Raw genomic sequence first — 26,326 nt, 5'->3', positions numbered from 1 at the left:
ACTTTAAAAATTCTCTTGTCCATAAACATTGGGCCTAGGGCTACTAAATTTGGTATATAGTAACATCTTATAGTTCTCTACCAAGTTTGTTCAAATTATGCCCCTGGGGTCTAATTTGACCCTGCCCAGGGGGTCACAAAATTGAACATATGCTTATATAAGGCCTATTTTGTGAAAACTTTAAACATCTTCTGGTCCATAATCATTGGGCCTAGGGCTACCAAATTTGGTATGTAGTGACATCAAATATACCTCTACCAAATTTGTTCAAATAATCCCTCTGGGGTCAAATTTGACCCTGCCCAGGGGGTCACAAACTTTAATAAACGCTTATAAAGCGCCTATTTTGTGAAATCTTAAAAAATCTTCTTGTCAAAAACCATTCGGACTATGGCTACCAAATTTGGTATGCAGTAACATCTTATAGTCCTCTTCCAAGTTTGTTCAAATTAGGCCCTTTGGGTCAAACTTGACCCTTACCTACGGGTCACAAAATTGGACATTATATACGCATAATCTTGCTTATTATGCCCCCCTTCGAAGAAGAGGGTATATTGTTTTGCACATGTCGGTCCCTCTGTCCGTCGGTCTTTCTATGCGTAGGTCCGTCCACCAAATGGTTTCCGGATGATAACTCAAGAACGCTTATGCGTAGGATCATGAAACTTCATAGGCACATTGATCATGATTCGCAGATGACCCCTATTGATTTTTTTGGTCAAAGGTAAAGGTCATGGTGACCTGAAATAGTAAAATGGTGTCCGGATGATAACTCAAGAACGCTTATGCCTAGGATCATGAAACTTCATAGGTACATTGATAATGACTCGCAGATGACCCCTATTGATTTTCAGGTCACTAGGTCAAAGGTCAAGGTCACGGTGACCCGAAATAGTAAAATGGTTTCCGGATGATAACTCAAGAACACTTATGCCTAGGATCATAAAACTTCATAGGTACATTGATCATGACTCGCAGATGACCCCCATTGATTTTCAGGTCACTAGGTCAAAGGTCAAGGTCACGGTGACCCAAAATAGTAAAATGGTTTCCGGATGAGAACTCAAGAACGCTTATGCCAAGGATCATGAAACTTCATAGGCACATTGATCATGACTTGCAGATGACCCCTATCGATTTTCAGGTCACTTGGTCAAAGGTCAAGGTCACGGTGACCAGAAATAGTTAAATGGTTTCCAGATGATAACTCTAGAACGCTTATGCCTAGGATCATGAAACTTCATAGGTACATTGAACATGACTCGCAGATGACCTATATTGATTTTCAGGTCACTAGGTCAAAGGTCAAGATCATTTGAAAAAAAGTTATGCGCTATTGTCATCACTTTGGCGTCAGCGTCTGGTCAAGTTTTGAGGTTAGGTCCTTTTTTCTCATAAAGTATCAAAGCTATTGCATTTAAACTTGGTACACTTACTTACTATCATGAGGGAACTGGGCAGGCAAAGTTAGATATCTCTGGCGTGCATTATGACAGAATTATTTGCCCTTTTTATACTTAAAAAATTGAAAATTTGGTTAAGAATAAAGTTATACTTTTTGCGATTGGGAATATTGCCAAATTTTGGCTCTAAAATCGGGCCAAAAAAAACCCTGCCTAGGATCATTAAACTTCATAGGTACATTGATCATGACTGGCAGATGACCTCTATTGATTTTCAGGTCACTAGGTCAAAGGTCAAGGTCACAGTGACTCGAAACTCTAAAATGGTTTCATGATGATAACTCAAGAATACTTAGGCCTAGGATCATGGAACTTAATGGGTACATTTATCATGACTTGCAGATGACCCCTATTGATTTTTTTACTTTATAGCCTTGCATCATGCATAGATTAGTGCACAAGTAGTACTGCTTTGTTAGTTGTTAAATATTATATGTTAAAGAATAAAAGAAACATTAAATGGGTGGATTTGGTCAGCTGTATCGGGAGGAGGAGGCTGAATATGTCCCGAAATTAGTCAGTGAAAACCAAGATTTGGTCAGGGAAAAGTCAGTGAAAAGTCAGGGAATTTTTTTCTTCAGATTGGTGGCAACACTGATAAACTACATAGCAACTTCATATTTGGCTTACTGGCGGGCATTGTGTTTCTCAAAGAAATCTTGTTGTGTGAAAACTTTAAAAATATCCTTGTCCTTAACTCTAGGACCTAGGGCTACCACATTTTGTATGTAGTGAGATATAGTAGTCCTCTACAAAGTTAGCTCAAATTATGCCCCTGGGGTTAAATTTGACCCAGCCCAGGGGCTCAAAAAAGTGTACATGTGCTTAAATAGGGCCTATATTTAAGTATTTGCACATGCTGAGAATATTTTTTCAGCAGTGGAGCGATACAGGGCCATCATGGCCCTCTTGTTTTCCAATCATCATGAAACTTGGTCAAAACATTGGTTTCATTGATATCTCATACAAGTTCGAAAATGGTCCAGATCGGTGAAAACACATGGCCGCCAGGGGGCAGGGCAGTATTCTCTATATGAGTTCGAATAAGGGTTCGGAGCTGTAAAAAAAAACATGGCCGCCAGGCGGGGGGTCATTTTCCTTATATTAATATAGTAAAAAAGTTTTTTTGCCTAATCATCCTGAAATTTTGTCAAAACATTGATTTTATAGATATCTCAGACGAGTTCTAAAATGGTCATGATCGGTGGAAATCATGGCCGCCAGGGGGTGGGGCAGTTTTCTCTTTATGTTAATAGTGAAAACATGTGAACAGTATAGAAGACGCATGTTTTTGCCCAATCTTCATGAAATTTGGTCAGAACATTTCATGCCGCCGGGGGGGGGGGGTCTTTTTCCTTATATTTATATAGGATTTATTTCCAAATACATCGGGACAGAAATGCCCATGAGTACACAAAAGTATACAAAAGATGTTCTACACATATCAAAGTCAAGGTCATAATAAAAACATGCATATTGTTACACAATGTTATGAAGTACAATATATTCTCTATGAAAATACAAAGGCATATGAACAAGTGAAAAGTTTTACAATCCAATAATAAAGCATTTGTTATATAATACGTAGTACAGAATAATACATGTACTGAGGAAAATATAACATAATGTAGATGTTTATTCAGGAAAAGAGGCAATATGCCTCATGTAACACATGACAAAGAAGCATATAACCGGTTAATGGTGAGATATGTTGCATCGCGTTAGATATCTGTTAGATATATGCTGATGCATCAGCATGTAGTTTTGATTGTGAAAATACAATAAAAGATAAATAGATAAGTAAACGTTTGGAAGCAATGGGAGGAAAATGTATAACAAAAATTAATATAACGTGTATATGTCTTAGGCCAGGGTTATCGGGTCATTTCGGAGAAAAATGTAAGTTCTATTCTAATGAAATGTAACTAGAGTTTATATATTAAAAAGTGTAAATTTAGATATGAACGTTATATTTAGTATATATTTGAGACACAAAGGTGAGTTAACACAAAAATGGATATTAGATCTAGGTAGCCTTTTTTTGGTGTGGGGGGGAAATTGTATATTCCTTGTTAGAAAACCAAAAATATAGAAAAACTCACGTAGGCGTGCCAAAGTGTTTGATTTCAGGTACATGTACATATCAGGTGCATTTATCAGTAAAAGTTATTTACATATATATTTACATATATGTTTAACAGTTTACAAAATAACATTTGTTATACACACACGCACGCACGCACGCACGCACGCACGCACGCACACACACACACACACACACACACACATAAATATATGTATACAAATATTTGGTATCATATAACATTTTTACAATCTTGGTAATGTAATTGGTGCATGTGTATTTTGCAATTGATGTTGGTGTTGTGTAGCCTTTCATATCCAAGCTCATAACGATTTTACTATCAGATATATTAACGCGTGTTTCCGTTACACAATCGATTTAAAAGTGGAGCAATGTGTCTGGAAATAATCGGATTAACTAACGTCGTGAATACAGTTAAATGGATTTTATCATGGTAAGTCAACGTTGTAAGTGTGGTACAGTTTTACAAGCTTGACAACCTAACCCGAAATCAAAACGTTAGGTTGAGGCGCATGTGTAAAGTTGACCAACTTTTATTTAATAATTGTGTAATTCTGCTCATGACTCATGTTAGTCGAGTAACCTAATTCAAGCAATTAGGTTACTACACATGATAGAACTCTATCTATTGAGTGGCTTGATATGTGATGGCCAATTCATCATGCTAAAAAACTTTTTTATGAAGATTTAAAAGTTACACATTTAGACAATTAGAGCACACATTTATCGAATGTTATGTGGTAAACAAATGCATTGTATTTGCGTTCACAAAATAAGTACACCTTACACATTTTGCACATTTTGTAAGTTTTAGTAACAACATAGAATAAAATAGCATGTTATATGATGGACAACTGTTATAAACTTAGATACATACATGTACATGTACATAAAAATGAGCAATATATATATACTGGCTTACATGTAAATAAAATATGACGTTTACTAATGACGTTTATTTGATTCTTATGTTTGCAATACACCTAATAAACATAATTGTATGTTATGTTGTATCTATTTGTAATACCAGTGTTTTTGTCTATTTCAGGTACCACTACTGTTTCTTGACACAAATTGTTTTTCTACCAATTTGGTTAAAAAATAGTGGTGTGTGTTATAGTAAAAAAGCTTGTTAACACTCTAGAAGTCACATTTTTTGCCTAATCATCATTAAATGTGGTCAAAACATTGGTTATGTGGATATCTCGGACGAGTTTGAAAATGGTCGTGATTAGTGGAAAAACATGGCCGCCAGGGGATGGGGCAGTTTTCTCTATATGTATATATTTAAAAGATGTGAACAGTCTAGTATCACATTTTTCGCCCAAACTTTATGAAATTTGGTCAGAAGATTTGTTCTCTGGATACGACAGGTGAGTTCAAAAATGGTTTGGATCGGTAAAAAAAAACATGGCTGCCAGGAGGGGGGGGGTCTTTCTCTTCAATCTTCATGAAACTATGTCAAAATATTGATTTTATGGATATCTTGGTTGACCTTGAAAATAGTTCTGATCAGTTAAACAACATTGTCGCCAGGGGGTGGGGCAGTTTTCTCTATATGTATATAGTGAATACATGTGAACTTTCAATGCAGTCTAGAAGACTCATTTTTTGCCCATTATCTTCATGACATTTTGTTAGAACATTTTTTTCCTGGATACGACGGTTGAGTTCAAAAATGGTTTTGATCCATCTAGTAACATGACCACCAGGGGGGGGGGGAGTCATTTTCCTTATATTTATATACTAAAACAGCTTTTGAACACTCTAAAAGTAATATTTTTTTCGCCAATCATCATGAAACATGGTCAAAACATTAGTTTTATTGATATGTCTGATGAGTTTGAAAATGGTCGTGATCAGCGGAAAAACTTGGCCGCCAGAGGATGGGGCAGTTTTCTCTATATGTATGTAATAAGCATTTTCCTTATATACCGGTATATATATTTTTTTAATCTGGATATTAAAAACATGGCCGCCAGGGTGGGTGGGGTAATTTTCTGTTTAGGCCTATTGTGAATACTTTAGAACACCTTATTTTTTAAGTCAGTCTTGTCATACCAATAATTTTAAATATTTTCTGAAGAGTTTTAATCTTTGTTTCTCTCCATTTTAGAGTCTCATGTGAGTGACCCAGGGCCCTTTGGGGCCTCTTGTTTTCACAAACAATTATTAAAGGCCTCAGTTTGGTCCACCTTGATGAAACTTGCTCATAATGATGATCTTGAAAATATCTAGGCTGAGTTCTAATCTGGGTCACATTTGTCAAAAAGATATGTCTCAATGTGAAGTTTTTACTGTTGATTATCCCAAAAATTAGATAAGGGCTTCAGGGCAATCATGGCCCTCTTGTTTATAAATTTGATCACTTTGAACTACACGTAACTTATTACCAAGTGTTACTTACCTGTGATTCAGTAAAACACAATCAGAGCAGCAAAGCTGACTGTGGTCCTGGCAGAACATTTTCAGTTTCTTGTTGTTATGAATATAACATTTCAGTAGCAAATCCTCAATGGTTTTTGCTAGAGGCCATTTATTTGTTTCTCCTCTTCCATATTTCAAATGATTTACAAATAATTGATCATGAAGATGAAGGCATTTTGTGCAAAAACACTTCAAACAAGTTTCACAAAAATAGTCAGCATTTGTTTCAAAATTTTTACTTTCACAAGTGCTACACGAATAATCCTTCACAAAATCTGAACTTTTATCAACTGAATTTACAGAACTTGCCATATTTGAAATTGGTAACTGTCCTGTGTTTAAAATGTGGTCTAAACAATTATTTTGACTCCTTTTATAAAATGAAACGAGTGTTATCAAAACTAGATTTAAAGTATTGAATAAAGACAGTAATTTTAGTGTGTATAATACTCCACGTCCTAAACTTCAAACTGATAAAGGGTGAAATTTGTTGCCTGTTTAAACCCACAACGCACTTTAGATACACAGGTAGTACAGAGTCCATAGGCAGGTAACATAACAATCTTGTATGTAGGTTAACACTATCTTTTAACAGAGGTATAAACCATTTTCTGAAAATGGACTAAAACTTGATACATGTATTCAGTTAAAGGGACTTGTTCACAGATTAAAGTATAAAAGAAGAAATACCTTTAAAAATATATTAGGATTATATCCTCAGACATTGAAATTATGGTAGAAAATTTACTTGTCTAATAAGGTTATTTAAATTGAAAACAAGTTTAATTATGGTTGTCAGGGATCAAGCAACCGGTCGAAGTGGGCGATTATATTGCTGCGGCTTCCCTTAAATCGCCTGGATCAAAAGCACCGGCAATAATCACTTCGCCCTAAAATCTGGCATTGATCATATTCGCATTGCTATCAAGTTAGTGGCTTCTGTTTATTACCGAATACACTCCGTAATCAATCAACTGACCGAATTGACGAAACTCCGCTCCCTGGCATAGTAAATTACCTATTGAAAATTGATAAGAGCAACCATTCACAGCGCTCGTCATACGGGTATTTGGCATGAATCTCTCTTGACCAATCAGAGCGTTGGTTACAAACTCCATTTCGGCTAATAGAAAACATGACATCGGGCGAGACACATTGTAAATTGATGTCAATTATCGCAATTAGTGTACCCAAAACAATGTGGATTAAAAGAATGTCAGTCTCTATGTATAAATTGGTATCTGTTCTTGGAAGACAGGTATGTATATTTTATGCTCCTGGCCTGTATTGTCCATTTTTCAAACCGTGAAAACTTGCTTTTTGCGAGTAGTAGATGCCTTAAAATCGTCCCTGACGCGAAAAGATGAGTTGATGCTGACGAAAACTGCGAACAATAAACGTATGTCCCCAATTATGATTATTCTTCATACTCATTATCTTGGTCATGATTATTCCGTATGGAGAACTCGGACTGTAAACACAAAATAGCATCTGCCTAATCTGAAATGTCTCTAACGAGTTGGTTACAGGGCGATTTGCCCAAACCAAGTTCTACGAAACGTAAATTGTGTGAGATTGACTCTGAATCTAATTTGTCTGACACACATAAAAGAGTTTTTCTAAACCACTGAACCAGGCATCTTTTGACTGGTATGTTAAAGATAGTAAGGGACTGTGGCACTGTAAGTTTTAAAAATTATACCACGGGAGTGCACATCATATGTGTCCTCACATGCTTTATTATCAGTGTATTTCTTCACGATCGAAATACATATTATGTTAATATTTGATTTACACGCAGTTTTCTTTACACACAATAAGTGTCACACTTTCATAGCAGCGTCATGCAGAAATGGGTCTTATGTGTTTCGACCAGCGTATCTTAAGCTCAACGTGTGCAGTTTCGCAGTCTGGTCCGAGGCGATGCTGTTTGCTATAAAATCACCCAATGTGTGATGGTCTCATTATGTATCTCCTGACAAGACTGAGAGATACGCAGGCTGAGTGGGCTATATGCGCCCATAATACCCATTTTCGCATGACAAAGGTCATTAAAAATCTCATAGCAAATTGTAAATGGCACATTTTAGCACAATTCTTTTCGATACAAAATTGAATTATAAAATAAGGAAACTTGTAAATAAGGGAAGCCTATCCAGGTGTTTAGGAACGATTTCTAGACCTGCTGACCGAGTACGGCAAACATTAATTTTCCTCTTATCGTGACACTATACTATATGTTTGTTTTCTCATCTTGAAAGCAAAACTGTATTTATCAATAGTTTATTAATATATATTCCCCAGAAGATTTAGTGAACGAGTATTGACCATGAAATTTTGCGAGATGGATTGTAACGCATAAATTGTAACTGGGCCACAATTTGTGTAATTTGAGTAGTCCGGAATTCCTTACACTGAATAGTGATACGTTTACATCCTTTGCGCTGAGCACAGACACAGTGATGTAGCCAAAGTTCAGAAATGTTATCTCAAATCAGCGCATGAAATATTAAAATATATTCATGCGTGTCTGCTGGTGTTACATGTATGTAAAGGTCATTTAAGGTAAAAAGCTGGATAAAACAGCTACGACGAAAAAGTGCATTAGTGCTCTATACCCATGTTTAGATCAGAGTTGTTGATACCTTGTGAACTGCTAGGGTAACAAGTAATGCATAAACAACAAAGTATGGGTCGACAGGGCTGTCTTTATGACTACCTAATTCCTGATTTAAAAAATTGCTCGCAGATTTTTATTTTATTTTTGTTCATCAATTATCTTATTGTATATTTTGAACTTGTATATGGTGTCAAAAATTGTGTACAGGGAATTTCCATAATGAAATTATATTCTTAGTAAGATAGGTATTCAATATTCAAACAATATTCATTTAATATGATGGTGATTTCAAATTGTCTTTATATTCAGTTCTCATATCCATTTGCAACATTATACTTACTAAGCTTTCTGAACGTCAAAAAAGGGCCATGTTGTTGTTATTTTGTCTTAGTTATCTCTATAATATAAATAAGATGATAAAAAGTGCACACACATCTCTACCCTCGCATTAAGATACTCTCTTTATAAATTTGAATGGCTTGTGTTGATTTCAAACTTGCGATTAATTTTGAACAAGAAATATCTTTAAAAAAGATATACGGCGTAAATAGTTTAATGAATGAGATCAAGTATGATAAGCGAATGTCTTTTTCTGTGCAGTTCTTAGCTGCATCACACGCAGTACGGGATGTTACGGGGAGTTTTCGCGGCTTATTTTACATTATAACATATTGCTGGTCATAAACCTATAGATACAAAACAGAAAACCAAAAGAAGAATGGAAGTGAAATTTAAACATATGAGTCAACCGGCCACACGAGAAGTATCCGTATTTATAGGCGCGTTCTTCGAACAAACCTGTTTTAGTGGTCTGTCGGGCATTGCTATTTAATTCGATTATTAACAGTATCAATTATCATCGTGCTAATGCTTAAAGTGATATTATGGGCATTTTGCACTGTTGAATTGAGCTGAAAAGAATTAACAGGTCAAAATAGTTAGTTAAAATGTGGTTACTGATTAATTATCTGCAACTCACCTTGCTACCAGTTGTTTATAAAAATATATTTTATATTCGATATTCTTACGTGACCCACCCAGTCCTGTAAGCTGAAATGATCCGACGTAAAACAATTTCGTGTCTTTGTGTCGTATGAACAAATCTGCACTAAAACTAAATTTAGGTTCAACTCGTAAACGCATGATCAGTTGTCAAACGAAAGTACGGTTGATATTCAAATGCATTATTTTTCTCTTTCTGGTATATTGTTTTAGTATGATGATGCTGCATTAATTAATATAAGTGTATATGAAGTAGAAACATCAAAAATAATCAACGGTTGCGATAGACACCTATAAACTGTTACATGCTCATAATATCACTTTAGTACATTAGGCAATATGGACGAATAATTATTGTTAAATTTATCAACAATAATATTTATCATTGTATTGTTGAAAACACATTAAGAATCTATTATTTACATACCATAATTATATTGCTGAATATATCTTCATTTAACATATTTCTGGTCTAAAGAAAATTCCAGGTCACCTAGTTCACGGATAGCGTCTTTATTATATAACGATTATTTTACTGGCCGCCAACTCCGGTGATGACCTGTATATAAACTCTGAATGTCCGCGAATTGACCCGATATACCTCGCGGGTTGAAATGCAATGCTTTAAAGTGAGGCCTCGCTTCCATTGCTCTTTATACTTTTACATGTTAACATGTTGACAGGAATAAGGAAGTAAGTACTAAATATGAGAACATAGCCTTTTAAGTATAAAACTCTTGCGCTGGTAATACTCTGAAAATAAAAGGTGTACGCACAAACTGTATTGATGTCGAGAATTGAGTGTAAAACTGTTCTATCTATTAAGCCTTTTCATTCGAGATAAAATTGTTTCATACAGTAAAACAGTGTTACAAAGACGCGGATATGTTTCCAATGTTCTGGTGGTATACTCAAATCAGCCAATGGAATAAATGAAGTGTATTCATTCGTACCTAGCCGCGGGAAATTTTATTGGAATTTTATTGGACACTTACAAAGGTCAGGCTAAGGTGAAAAGCTGGCTTATTCAGCTTACGCCGAAAAATGAGTTGCGTCTTAAATCATGCAATAGCGAACACCTTCAGTGCCTTCAGCGCTTTGATTAATAAGTATATTTACCCCTGTACTAAACTTAAACCTTGAAATAGCTGAATTATATTGGTAGTTTATACCACCAACTCTCTTTACATACACACTGAAGCTCAAAGTCCATAATCAAGTTACAAAGAGACCATGTACATGTGTATAATAGTTGGCGTAAAGTTTTGCTGATAACACAGGGAGAAACAATTTTGTAAAAATAGGGTCCAGCAAGATATTCAGATAATAAGCATGATTCTGAAATATGTGGATACAACCGTTCTGATTTACCTTCAAGTTTATTTTTTAATTGAGTTTTTACTGGTCTTCCTTGTACTCTTACTAACTGTTCTGTTAAGAACTGATTGGACAAACTTGCACACATAAAACCCCTGAAATGTACTCATTTTAAGATAAAAGTGTTAAAGAGTTTAAGAGTTAAACTTGTATCAAATGCAGAAGTCAACTCACATCACAATATAGTCATTACTGTTGTAGTCTAACAACTATAGCATACTCGATCAATAACAAATGTAAAAAAAACTCTTATGGAGCTAGTTTAGTAGAATACAGTTATGTCCCTTCAATATTTTTTCATTAGAATATAGAACAATTATGAAATGGGAATTAAGTATGAAGTCACCACTAAATTTGAGTTCAATGTTTTGAAGAACATACACAAAACATTGTAATGTAATTAACCTAAATTTTGCAAACTTACCCACCATAAATAAAAATACTTTAGATAGATGCAAGAACTGGTGATTCTAAGATAGATGGATGATACACATACAAATAAGCCCACCCCATTAATGCCTAGTGAACTCTCCCATCCTAAGTTGGATCAATTTATTTCCAAAATTAGGGATGTCTAGTTAATTTATTTCTATATTTAGAACAACTCTTACAGAAATTCCTTTAAGCAAACAGCGTAGACCTAGATGAGACGCCGCATCATGCGGCGTCTCATCTGGGTTTACGCTGTTTGCAATGTCCTTTTTTCAGGACGCTAGGCATGAATGGGTTAAAGTCCTTGAAAAAAGTGTTTACTTTAACTAGAGCCAAGTCTGGTATATTTGACCTTTTTGCCTATATGCCTACTAGAGTAACTCCGTATCTGAAACAGTTTGTGAATTACTGCTGTGTATCAATATATTGTGTGAGGTAATTCTTGTAACGAAACACACCTGTTTTAGCTAGACTCTCTAGATTGTCAGGGCAACAATTATAAACATATTTTTTAAGAATCAGTTTTTGTCATACCTATATACAATGTACATAGCTATGTAACTCGAAATGTTTAACCATGCTCCACCTATTTTTGCTATGATATTTACTGGAATTCAAAGCAACATTAATACGTTGGCAAATGCTACAACACATGTATATACAATTATCTCAAGAGAAAAATGCAAAGGGTGTCATTTTTTAGTGGCGGATAGTATTTGATACTTTTTAACAGTACGTTTTTTTCTGCTCAAAATATGTTTAAACATCAGCTGAAAGGTTGAGAGGCAATGTGTGCCAGACACTTACCAGCCTTCACCATATATGGAATATATGAAGCTATTGAAAACTATAAACATGTATATATAAAAAAAAATCGCATTCCGCATAGACAAATCAGAGACAACACTTCCTGCCTAAGCTAGATCTTTGCTAAGAAGAGACTTTCTAAAAGAAAAATATAACATAAAAGCAGAAAGTGTTGTCCCTGATTAGCCTGTGCAGTCTGCAATATGGGACAACACTTTACGCACTTGTATTTAAACCTTTTTCCCTTACCTTGACTTAATTAAAATTGTCACTGCACCTTCTTCCTGTTAAAGGCTCAATGGCGCTCGACCTTCAAAACACCCGACTCATGACTAGCCAATCGGAAATGAAACGCACGGGGAGTCGCAAGTCTCAGCTGGAGCTACCGAAAGGTCTGTCACACGTGAACCTCCAGAAGAGACCGAGTATCGCGCCGGTTCCCGCATATCTGGAGTTCGGAGACATCACTGTACATGTGGAGGATGATACGGGATCAGAGGACAGCTTCCCGTTCGCCGATGAGGACGACGATAATCCGGAGTAAGTTTGGATTTGTCCAGACAATAATCGCTAGTAAGTATAGATTTGTACTGGATGATAATCCCATTAATGAATCATGGGCAGCAGATATCTATTAATTCAAGCTGATAATGTACGTTGACAAGTTTTAGATACAATTACTATGATATGTTCGTTGCTCTGCGAAATCAAGGCTTAATGCATGTGGGTAAGGCTTAATGCATGTGGGTAAATTGTCGTCTCTAATTAGCTGGTTCGAAAATGGTTCTGGTTGTTGAAAAACATGGCTGCCAGGGGGCAGGGCATTTTTCCTTATTTGGCTTTAGTAAATCTTGTCAGCGCTCTAAAAGCCACATTTATTGTCCAATCTTCATGAAACTTGGTCAGAACATTTGTTTTAATGATATCTCGGATGAGTTTGAAAATGTTTCCGGTCTGTTGAAAAACATGGCCCCCTGGGGGCGGGGAATTAATCCTTATATTGTTATATTAAAACCTTGTTAGCACTATGAATGTTACATTTATAGTTTACTCTTCATGAAACTTGGTCAGAACATTTGTTCTAATGATATCCTTGGCTGCACAGAATAGGTCAGTTCCCTTGTATCATAGGTGAACAACTTGGGGCCTTTCAGGCTCTCTTGTATTATGTTTCTTTTAAATGAGAGGTTGAGGTATGATTAACATGAAACAGGTTTCTTTCTGACCATTTTGATATAAATCAGGCATGGAACAAATAAAATTGCAAGCCTCGCCATTATTTATTCTCATTGTTTTTCCCCACCACTTTGGAAATGGTATTGAAAATTTTAGTGGTTTTCAGCTAAGAATAGGGAATTGTTTCACATTCTTTTAAATATATTGAAAAGACCTCAAACCATTAATTTAATTAATGCATTCTTTAAACAACTTGTTCCAATTAATATTGTACTTAAATTAAGGTCAGAAAAGCATCTTTATACTGGACATTTGTGGATATTTAAATGACTGTCTAAATTAAAAAAAAATCAAGTTTCAAGAGTTACACAGGTTTGAATTTTATTATAAATAAACCTATTAATTCATTTCAGATATGACATCAATACTTACAAATTGAGGGCCCTTGTTGGGTATAAATTTTCTTTTGGCACCTATTTTTGCCATTTTAAAAATTATGTTGCCTCATTTAAAATCAAACGCCATTTTGTAGCCATTCATAAATCATAGTCTAGAATGCATTATTATACAATCTTAGCGAAGCTTTAATCATTGCCAATTTTACATGAGTGTGTGAAATTTCTGGCTGGAAACTCAATTAAGACAAAATTTCACGTTAGCATTTTGATACCCCAGATTCTAATTGCTGAAGTGCTGTTGTGAAGCCATGTTAACACTTCATCAGAATAAGTATCATGCCATAGATACATTCACACTGGCTTTTTTTTTGCCCAAAAACGTGTATCTTAAGTATAATACGTTTTTACAAATGTATTAGGTATTTACATGTATTTGGTAGTATTTTTATTCCAATCTTATGTAAACCCATGATCAATTAATGTTAATTAATGATATATTGTTGATTAGCGCAATAATAAAAGTTAGACTTTATTAAATTATTTGAATGAGCACCAAAGTTTGGTGAGATTATTCATTTACACCATACATGGTAATCACCAATTGAGTGTTGACACAGAACACACAGATACCAAACGCAAGACCAAGCAAAGCTATTAGCTGTAAAGTGCTTCTTTTTTAAGTTCTTCTTTTTTTAAAGTTCTTCTGTCATGATGACACTTTTCTTAGGTAAAACATGCATGCTTTTTATGCACGAAACACGATTTTGTTTGTGACACTAAATTATGACAATTAAACACAATTTTGTTCTGTTATGTATGGAAAACCACAATTCATAGGAAAGTCTGCTTTATTGATTATACAAACAGTGGATATAACAAATAACTATATATGGTAAATAAATTCTAGTTAGGTTTTCATGTCAGAAGTTTGGATTTAAGTAGTCTTCCATTTATTATCCCCCGCCATAGGCGGAGGGATATTGTTTTGGCGTTGTCCGTCTTTCCGTCCGTCCGGCACTTTTGTGTCCGGAGCCATATCTTGGAAGTGCTTTGGCGGATTTCAATGAAACTTAGTATGAGTATATATATGGATGAGAGGATGATGCACGCCTAATGGCATTGTACACCATCTGTTAATAACAGAGTTATGGCCCTTTGTATCTTGGAAAAAATGCTTTTTTCTGTCCGGAGCCATATCTTGGAAGTGCTTTGGCGGAATTCATTTAAACTTGGTATGAGTATATATATGGATAAGAGGATGATGCACGCCAAATGGCATTGTACACCATTGGATAATAAAGGAGTTATGGCCCTTTGTATCTTAAAAAAATGCTTTTTTGAGTGTCAAATATAATACTTTTGTGTCCAGAAGCATATTGGCGGGGGATATCAATTAAACGAATTTGCTTGTTTCAGGTGCTATTGTATGTGTATATATTTGTGCTGATATGTGAATCATTCTGGTCACCGTTAAATACTGCATTTTGATTAGATTATAAGATAATTTATTTATTTCTGCAAAAAAGATTTCCCCAAGGGGAGGAGCTATAGTTTGACTAGTTAGAGCATACATTGTGTTGCCTCATTATACATTTCTTAGAGGCGCGCACACAGGTACTTGATTCAGGTTGAGCCTCTTGTACCATATGTTTACAAAATTACAATAGAAAATCAGTTTTCGCCACTTGTTTTTGCAAAATGAAAGATTTCATTGCGACATTTTAAAACTTTGGCTACAATTGCAATAGTCAGTGGTAGTGTAAATCAGTAACACAGCCTTTAAGCTAGAAACACTACATCCTGAAAGGTTTTTTTTGGTATTATAAGTAATATAATTTTCAATGTCTGTCCACGCTTGCAAAAACAGTGCAATTTAGTTGCAGGTACCCATTCTCATAATCAATGAATAAAAAAACAATTATGAATTGTAATAAACACCATTTCATAGAAGCACCACCAAACGCAGTTACTTCCCGTGGCAGTGTATAGTAACTTATTTGAACTGAGGTAGACCCTTAAAAAAGTTTGACAAAGCACGTTGTTGATCATTAAATGTATTTAATGGAAAAAACATTTCGTTGATTGTGGAAAGTTTCAAGTTCAATTTGGAAAAAATGTGAAAAACTGGGATTGGGAATTAAGGTACCATTTTTGGCACCTACTTTATATTGAGGAACAATCCTGATTCTTAGCCTACCCTGATTTATTACAAAACAATAGATCAATAACCTGTTATTCTCTGTTAATACTTGTTTATTGGTGATTGGAGGACAGCTTTCTGAATGTTGGAAAAACAGTGGGAAAAAGAAGGCGAGAAAAAAAAATTCTTATGTGTTTAATGGCAAATTAAATTAATTAAATACAAGATACACAGACTATAGTTGGGATTGAAGGTTCCAGAAGTGTAAATAAAAAGTATTGAATATCACTAGCCAATCAATAATCGTTTTAGGAATGAGCCAAAAGCCTATAAGAGCCTGGCTGTGGGAAAACTGGGTTAAATGCATGTGTGTAAAGTTTTGTCCCAGATTAGTGGCTGTAGTCCACTTGGGCTAATCAGGGACGACACTGCCTGCTTTAATGGTATTTTTTCCTGTTAACAAAATATCTTCTTAGCAAAAATCCCATTCTTTGCACAAGTGTCATCTAAGCTTAGTTTGTGCAAACTCCACTGGCTAATCTGGGACGACACTTTACGCACATGCATTAAGCCCCATTTTCCCAGAGTGAGGCTCATGTATCGTATTTTCTTCCCGTCCTCAGATACGTGCGAGGATTCCCACCTATCACTCCTTACATCGGGACGAGTCCCACGCTCTGTCACCTCATGAGAGATAAACGTCCCCTCTGTTGCCTTCAACTTTCTCAAGTAAGTCCCAAAATCCCAAATTGGGAAGTGCTTAAGTCAGTCCAAAAATCACATATTAGACATTATTTCAGTGTGTCCAGAAATCCCTCACTTGGAATTGTTTCAGTTAGTCAAACAATCGCAATTTGATTTTTTTGTCATATAGTTCTATTATTTTTAGCTGAGCATGATAAATGTTATTGTTTATCACTATTATTCTATCCTTATAACACAACCGTTAATCACGGGCGCCACCTCTTGTTGGCAATGCTTTAATAAATGAGCCAGTGCTACTATTGAGATGGCACTAAGGACTGGATGTTTTGAAATTTCAAGGATTATTCTGCAGTGTGAATATATGTTATATGTTTATTCAACATATTTTGCATTATTTTACAGATGGGGCAATGAAGATTAATTCATTCACAAATGTAGAGAAACATACACTTGATTTTTGTTTAACAACAGCATACCATTCCATATCCAATCAATAGCATATGATTCTGTATCAGGTCTGTGATCACTGTTGCTATAACAACGCCAAGGAGTACAACTGGCCGAACCGTGCAATCATCGTTGCCGCGGACTATGCCAGTAACGGACTCTACAACTTCATCGTCCCCCTGCGATCTCACGCACGTCCGAGCTACACTCTTAACCCCATAGTGCTGATCCTTGAGAAGACGTATGTTGTAACTTTGACCCAATTGCTCAAAAATAGAGCTGTGTTCTGGGAACATTTTGATTAATCCATGTGCAGTCTGCTCTGGCTAATCAGGGACAATACTTACCGTCTTAAGGGAATTTCAAGGAAGTCTTTTCTTAACAAAAATTGAATCAAGGCAGAAAGTTTCCTTTGTGAGTAGCCTGTGCAAACTGCATGCTTTTAATGCTCATGCATTAATTCCTTTTTGCGTTTCCCTGCATTCACATGCCTGTCAGAGATACACACTTAACCCCATAGCTGGTTCTTGAGAAGACGTACATAGTGATATGGCCCCAATTTTAAAAAAAACAGTTGAGTCTGGTTTAAGAAAAATCTTATTTTATGGATGCATTTTAGTATTTAAAAGTCGATGGTGTTGTATTAAATAATATTAATGTTTTCTAGTTCATATATAAGACTTTGCTCTGGTAAAACAGGCTAAATGCTTGTGCATTAAGTGGTGTACCAGGGACGACACTTCCGCCTTAACTGGATTTTCGTTTAGAAGAGACTGTCTTTAAACAAAAAGATACTTAAAAGCAGAAAGTGTTGCCCCTGATTAGCCTGTGCGGATTATTTTGAACCTAAAATTTATTAAAATTTAAGAGTATGGTGATGTCATGACGTTGTTATTCCTGCAATGCTTTCCAATTTAACTCTCTTTTAATGTAAACAAATGATTTATATACACAAAATTTTCTTGCTTTCCAGGCCAGACATGACCTTTCTGGAGACAATATGTCACTTTCCAATGGTCTACTGGATGTTGGGGTCCATTGAACAGTAAGTGTGTGGGCCATTAGGAGACAATATGTCACTTCACAATGGTCTACTGGATGTTGGGGTCCATTGAACAGCAAGTGTTTGGGCCATTAGGAGACAATATGTCACTTCACAATGGTCTACTGGATGTTGGGGTCCATTGAACAGTAAGTGGTTGGGCCATTTGTGGCCAATATGTCACTTCCCAATGGTCCTACTGGATGTTGGGGTCCATTGAACAGTAAGTGTTTGGGCCATTATGGACAATATGGCACTTCCCAATGGTCTACTGGATGTTGGGGTCCATTGAACAGTTAGTGGTTGGACCATTATGGACAATATGGAACTTCACAATGGTCTAGTGGATGTTGGGGTCCATTGAACAGAATGTGTTTGGGCCATTTGGGACCAATATGGCACCTCCCAATGGTCTAGTGGATGTTGGGGTCCATTGAACAGTAAGTGTGTGGGCCATTTGGAGACAATATGTCACTACCCAATGGTCTACTGGATGCTGGGGTCCATTGAACAGTAAGTGGTTGGGCCATTTGGAGACAATATGTCACTTCACAATGGTCTACTGGATGTTGGGGTCCATTGAACAGTAAGTGGTTGGGCAATTATGGACAATATGGCACTTCCCAATGGTCTACTGGATGCTGGGGTCCATCGAACAGTAAGTGGTTGGGCCATTTGGAGACAATATGTCACTTTCCAATCGTCTACTGGATGCTGGGGTCCATTGAACAGTTAGTGTTTGGGCCATTTGGAGACAATATGTCACTTCCCAATGGTCTACTGGATGATGGGGTCCATTGAACAGTAAGTTATTGGGCCATTTTGGCCAAAACTAGCTGTATAAATATGGGGCCAAAACATGCTGTATTAAAACTAGGCCAAAACATGCTGTATTAATAATGGCCAATACATGCTGTATGAATATGGGGCCAAAACATGTTGTATAAATATGGGCCAAAACATGATGTATAAATATTGGGCAAAACATGCTGTACTAAAATGGGCCAAAAACATGTTGTATTAATATGGGGCCAAAACATGCTGTATTAATATGGGGCCACCACATGCTGTATAGATAGGGGGCAAAATCGTGTAAAGATTTTTTACAGAGAATAGGAGGCAAATCTCTGGATTTTGTTTAGAAGATACCTCCATTCAACAAACAATTCCATGAAAGGGAAAAGTTCTGTCCTTGATTAGCCTGTGCAGACTGCAAATGCTAATCTAGGACGACACTTTACGAACATGCATTAAGCCCAGTTTTTGCAAGAACACAGCTCACTTTGTTCAGGAAAGAAGCCCTTCTGCATGCTGGTATCAACCTTGCAGACAATTAAATGTAAGACCTTTCTAAATCAGTTTTCAAGGCTTCATTTGTAACCCTAGGATACTGATGAGCAGCGAACAGCATAAAACCTGAACAAACTGCGAGTTACTCACAGGCTGTTCTGGTTGTATGCTTGTTGCATAGAGCCATTTTAACTTTGCTTCTGAGTGATGAAGGGTTAATAAAATGTCTTGTATCATTAATTTGTACAGGATAGAAGACCTCCTGCGTGCTGGTATCAACCTTGCAGACAATGTGGTGATAGTCAACAAGGAAAGCTCAAACTCCCAGGAGGAGGAAACTCTGGCAGACTGTAACACCATTGTAGCTGTACAGACTATCTTCAGGTAACAAGGGTGTGAATTCTTCTCCTTTCAGCTCCTCTGGGAGACTGTAACATCATTGTAGCTGTACAGACTATCTTCAGGTAACAAGGGTGTGAATTCTCCTCCTTTCAGCTCCTCTCGTAGACTGTAACACCATTGTAGCTGTACAGACTATCTTCAGGTAACAAGGGTGTGAATTCTCCTCCTTTCAGCTCCTCTGGTAGACTGTAACACTATTGTAGCGGTACAGACTATCTTCTGGTAACAAGGGTGTGAATTCTCCTCCTTTCAGCTCCTCTCGTAGACTGTAACACCATTGTAGCTGTACAGACTATCTTCAGGTAACAAGGGTGTGAATTCTCCTCCTTTCAGCTCCTCTCGTAGACTGTAACACCATTGTAGCGGTACAGACTATCTTCAGGTAACAAGGGTGTGAATTCTCCTCCTTTCAGCTCCTCTCGTAGACTGTAACACCATTATAGCTGTACAGACTATCTTCAGGTAACAAGGGTGAATTCTCCTCCTTTCCGCTCCTCTCGTAGACTGTAACACCATTATAGCTGTACAGACTATCTTCAGGTAACAAGAGTGTGAATTCTCCTTTCAGCTCCTCTCATAGGCTGTAACACTATTGTAGTGGTACAGACTATCTTCTGGTAACAAGGGGGTGATTTACCCTCCTTTCAGCTCCTCTGGTAGACTGTTACACTATTGTAGCGGTACAGACTATCTTCTGGTAACAAGGGGGTGATTTACCCTCCTTTCAGCTCCTCTCGTAGACTGTAACACTATAATAGCGGTACAGACTATCTTCAGGTAACAAGGGTGTGAATTCTCCTCCTTTCAGCTTCTTTCGTAGACTGTAACACCATTGTAGCGGTACAGACTATCTTCAGGTAACAATGGTGTGAATTCTCCTCCTTTCAGCTCCTCTCGTAGACTGTAACACTATTGTAACGGTACAGACTATCTTCAGGTAACAAGGGGGTGAATTCTCCTCTTTTCAGCTGATTCCTCCATGTCAATGTCAAACTTATTTTTTCAAAAGTTATTGACATTGCTTGATTTATATACAAATGAAGGCTTTAGTTTAAACCTATTTATTTTTTAACTCAATTGCATCTAAACCTGAGGCTTATTAGAAATGCTCTCGAGTCCGTTTCCTGGGACTAGAACCAGTTATTGGTGTCTATTTGGTAGATCTAAAGAAAGCTCCCACAGTGGGGATTGAACCTGTTAACTCCCAGTTGCTAGGCGGACACCATGTCCACTATGCCACAGCGGACACCATATCCACTATGCCACAGCAGACACCATATCCACTATGCCACAGCAGACACCATATCCACTATGCCACAGCGGACACCATATCCACTATGCCACAGCGGACACCATATCCACTATGCCACAGCGGACACCATATCCACTATGCCACAGTGGACACCATATCCACCATGCCACAGCAGACACCATATCCACTATGCCACAGCAGACACCATATCCACTATGCCACAGCAGAAACCATATCCACTATGCCACAGCAGACATTATATCCACTATGCCACAGCAGACACCATAACCACTATGCCACAGCGGACACCATATCCACTATGCCACAGCAGACACCATATCAACTATGCCACAGCGGACACCATATCCACTATGCCACAGCGGACACCATATCCACTATGCCACAGAGGGCACCATATCCACCATGCCACAGCAGACACCATATCCACTATGCCACAGCAGACACCATATCCACTATGCCACAGCGGACACCATATCCACTATGCCACAGCGGACACCATATCCACTATGCCACAGCGGACACCATATCCACTATGCCACAGCAGACACCATATCCACTATGCCACAGCGGACACCATATCCACTATGCCACAGCGGACACCATATCCACTATGCCACAGCGGACACCATATCCACTATGCCACAGCGGACACCATTTCCACTATGCCACAGCGGACACCATATCCACTATGCCACAGCAGACACCATATCCACTATGCCACAGCGGACACCATATCCACTATGCCACAGCAACCTTTTACTGACTATTTAATGAAACCATGTAAGGGATGCTGTGCATTTTCCTCCCTTGAGGTGGTTTTTAAATCACACCCCTGGGTGCTGGTGGCCTTTGTGTTATTTACACAAAAACCTAACATTGTAGAAACAAATATAAAGATGCCATGTTATGCTCTTAAAGGCTTAAGATGTGACAGAGATTATGGGTAACTTAACTTTTTGGACCTCAGATTTTTTTCTTACGAAAAGAATGGCACGAAGGTAACTGGTGCTTATTCAATAAATAGAACAAGCAGTTCACAATAATTGACCAGAGAGTACACAATTATGTATCTCCAAACATGCATTATAATACTGAAGATTTATTTATATTAGTTGAGATGGAGTTTTGTGGATTGACAAAATCTGGCAGTTTGTTTTATCTTAACCCTATCCCACTTAGATGCAAAGTGAAAATGGCTATGTACAAACAGCATAAAACCAGAACAGCCTGCGAGTAACTCACAGACTGTTCAGGCTTTATGCTGTTTGCTGCTAGTCAGTATATAAGGTTTGGAGATAAAGCCTTAAAAGCTTTAATTTAGTAAGAAAGGTTTTTAATTAAATATAACTTCATTATAAACTGTGCAGTTCAAATGTTCATTGCAAATGATTTCATGGTAAAGGGGACCCACACAAACCCACAAACATTTAATTTAATGTCTGACTAATCATATTGAGCCTTACTTTTGGAAAACAGGGCTTAATGCTTGTGCTAACAGTGTTGTCCCAGATTAGCCTGTGTAATCTTTTTTGCTAATCAGGGATGACACCGCTTTTCTGGTATTTTTATTTTAAAGGAAGTCTTTGTAGCAAAAATCCAGTTTAGGCGGAAAGTCCTAGATTAGTCTGTGCAGACAACGCTTACACACATGCAGTAAACCCCCTAACATTTCAGACTGTCTGACGAAAGATATTGATTTTAAAGTAATGTAATCACATGTTACATTTCAGGCTATTTCCCAGTGCGAACATCATTACTGAGCTGACCCAATCCTCCAATATGAGATTCATGCAGTTTCGGGCCAACGACCTCTACTCGTATGAGCTCTCCAAACGGGAAAAGGTACCTTAAACCTTTACCACTAAAATACGTATTTTGACGCAGTTGTAGTTTCTCAGAATGTTACATTTAATTACAGACCTTTTTTTATTAGATTCACATTTTAAAGGCATAATTTCCAACTCTTTGATACTGATGAACAGCAAACAGCATAAAATCTGAACAGACTGCGAGTTACTCTGTTCTTGTTTTATGATGCTTGCACATAGCCATTTTCACTTTGCCTATTAGTGGGAAAGAGTTAATAATTCTCATCCAGTATGCAATTATATATCAATAACCGAGACCCTACCAGAATCGAAGACTGTAAGCTGTTCAGGATTTATGCTGTTTGGTGCTCATCATTATCTAATGGTTGAAATGAAGGCTTTACAACTTGGATAAGAAAGTAAGAAAGTTCTTAAATTAAATGTGATTTTCTAAGTGACTAAAAAGCATCAAAGTGCATATCTGAGTAGTAAAGGGCTCAAAGTACATATCAGAGTGGTAAAGGGCATCAAAGTACATATCTGAGTGGTAAAGTTCTCAAAGTGCATATCTGAGTGGTAAAGGGCATCAGGGTGCATATCTGAGTGGTAAAGGGCTCAAAGTACATATCTGAGTGGTAAAGGGCTCAAAGTGCATATCTGAGTGGTAAATGGCATCAAAGTGCATATCTGAGTGGTAAAGGGCTCAAAGTGCATATCTGAGTGGTAAAAGGCATCAAAGTACATATCTGAGTGGTAAAGGGCATCAAAGTGCATATCTGAGTGGTAAAGGGCTCAAATGTACATATCTGAGTGGTAAAGGGCATCAAAGTACATATCTGAGTGGTAAAGGGCATCAAAGTACATATCTGAGTGGTAAAGGGCTCAAAGTACATATCTGAGTGGTAAAGGGCTCAAAGTACATATCTGAGTGGTAAAGGGCATCAAAGTGCATATCTGAGTGGTAAAGGGCATCAAAGTACATATCTGAGTGGTAAAGGGCATCAAAGTACATATCTGAGTGGTAAAGCGCATCAAAGTGCATATCTGAGTGGTGAAGGGCTCAAAGTACATATCTGAGTGGTAAAGGGCATCAAAGTACATATCTGAGTGGTGAAGGCTCAAAGTACATATCTGAGTGGTAAAGGGCATCAAAGTACATATCTGAGTGGTGAAGGGCATCAAAGTACATATCTGAGTGGTAAAGGGCTCAAAGTACATATCTGAGTGGTAAAGGGCTCAAAGTGCATATCTGAGTGGTAAAGGGCATCAAAGTACATATCTGAGTGGTAAAGGGCATCAAAGTACATATCTGAGTGGTGAAGGGCTCAAAGTACATATCTGAGTGGTAAAGGGCATCAAAGTACATATCTGAGTGGTGAAGGGCATCAAAGTACATATCTGAGTGGTAAAGGGCTCAAAGTACATATCTGAGTGGTAAAGGGCTCAAAGTACACTTTGCCTATTAGTGGGAAAGAGTTAATAATTCTCATCCAGTATGCAATTATATATCAATAACCGAGACCCTACCAGAATCGAAGACTGTAAGCTGTTCAGGATTTATGCTGTTTGGTGCTCATCATTATCTAATGGTTGAAATGAAGGCTTTACAACTTGGATAAGAAAGTAAGAAAGTTCTTAAATTAAATGTGATTTTCTAAGTGACTAAAAAGCATCAAAGTGCATATCTGAGTAGTAAAGGGCTCAAAGTACATATCAGAGTGGTAAAGGGCATCAAAGTACATATCTGAGTGGTAAAGTTCTCAAAGTGCATATCTGAGTGGTAAAGGGCATCAGGGTGCATATCTGAGTGGTAAAGGGCTCAAAGTACATATCTGAGTGGTAAAGGGCTCAAAGTGCATATCTGAGTGGTAAATGGCATCAAAGTGCATATCTGAGTGGTAAAGGGCTCAAAGTGCATATCTGAGTGGTAAAAGGCATCAAAGTACATATCTGAGTGGTAAAGGGCATCAAAGTGCATATCTGAGTGGTAAAGGGCTCAAATGTACATATCTGAGTGGTAAAGGGCATCAAAGTACATATCTGAGTGGTAAAGGGCTCAAAGTACATATCTGAGTGGTAAAGGGCATCAAAGTACATATCTGAGTGGTAAAGGGCATCAAAGTACATATCTGAGTGGTGAAGGGCATCAAAGTACATATCTGAGTGGTGAAGGGCTCAAATGTTTTCACAGAGGAATGCTGAAATCTTTCTCCACAGAAAAAAAAAGAGCAGACCTTAACTTGAATCTATTAAGAAAGGTCTTGAATTTAATTTTCTAAGGACTACACACGTGTCAAGAAAATGGCGGACAGTTAGTTGCTAACTAACGCGCCCGATTAACCGTCATGTCAATTAGATTATCAGCACACCAGCCGGTTTTCGTGCTAAAGAGATCGGGTTTAAAGAAAGAGGCGATTTAGTAATGACGTTTTATGATTTATGGAGTAAAACAGATAGATTCCTTTTTGGGTACTATGTTTTTCGTTCATTGAATTTTGAGATTAAATGATGTTTTGGTATCGTGTGGTTCGCTCTTAACAGTGGTTTCCAATCTCCTTTCATTTATAAAGCCATCCTTTGTCAAGAAAGATTTATTTCGCGTAAAAGTATTTGTTTTCTACAATGTATACTATTTTTTCTTGTCGCTGAGATGAATATACTGATACGACTACTGATTTCTTGTTTCATTTTTGTTGCCGCTGCTGCTATTGGTTGTGCAGATGATCATAATAATAATGGTGATGATGAAGGTGATAATGATGGTACCTGTAATTACAAAAATAATGAAAAAGGAGATAAAGAAGATCGTTATTATAGATTATCATTATTACTATAAGTATTATTATTATCTTCATCATTGTTATTCATTTGGGTGCACGAATCAATTTCATAAAAAAGCAACTTCTTTCAAAAAATAAGTATGTCCATAATACGCTAATTTCAATAAACATTCGATATAACGCGTGCGGTAAAATTGTGACATAAATGTAACAGGCCTGAGATTTGTTTAATAAGCCAGATAACTGAATCGGTTTGTTGTAAAAATGCAAATAGGAATAAAAGTTATCGGAAATTGCCGCATTTCCATGCAATTTATTATCACACTCGGAAGTATTAATCGAGGCGAATTATTCATCGACACCGTTTGGATGCGCGCGCAGCATGTCCATTGTTGAAAGTAGCGCGGGGTTTGAAAAGGATTACTTTGCGAAACCACTGGATTCCTCACAACAATCATCCATGATAATTGATGACAACATATTTCAATTTGTTTTAATTCCAATCATTTTGGAATCGTCCGCATTATTGAATCAATTCGTTTTAAAGAGTGTTCCCAACAAAAAGTATCATTTCCGAAGAAAAGAGTTTTATAGCGCTTTCAATTATAGGAGAGATGTGTTATATCCGACAAA

General features: G+C 37.1%; 1 pseudogene; it reads left to right on the top strand.

The window, feature by feature from the left end:
• Window positions 1–26,326, top strand: part of LOC127838203 (potassium channel subfamily T member 1-like) — a 65,111-nt pseudogene that overhangs the window by 36,315 nt on the left and 2,470 nt on the right.

This window comes from Dreissena polymorpha, chromosome 7 (assembly GCF_020536995.1).
Source record: "Dreissena polymorpha isolate Duluth1 chromosome 7, UMN_Dpol_1.0, whole genome shotgun sequence".
NCBI lineage: Eukaryota > Metazoa > Mollusca > Bivalvia > Myida > Dreissenidae > Dreissena > Dreissena polymorpha.
Note: the sequence above shows the minus strand (reverse complement) of the source record. Positions and strands in the feature narration are given on the sequence as shown.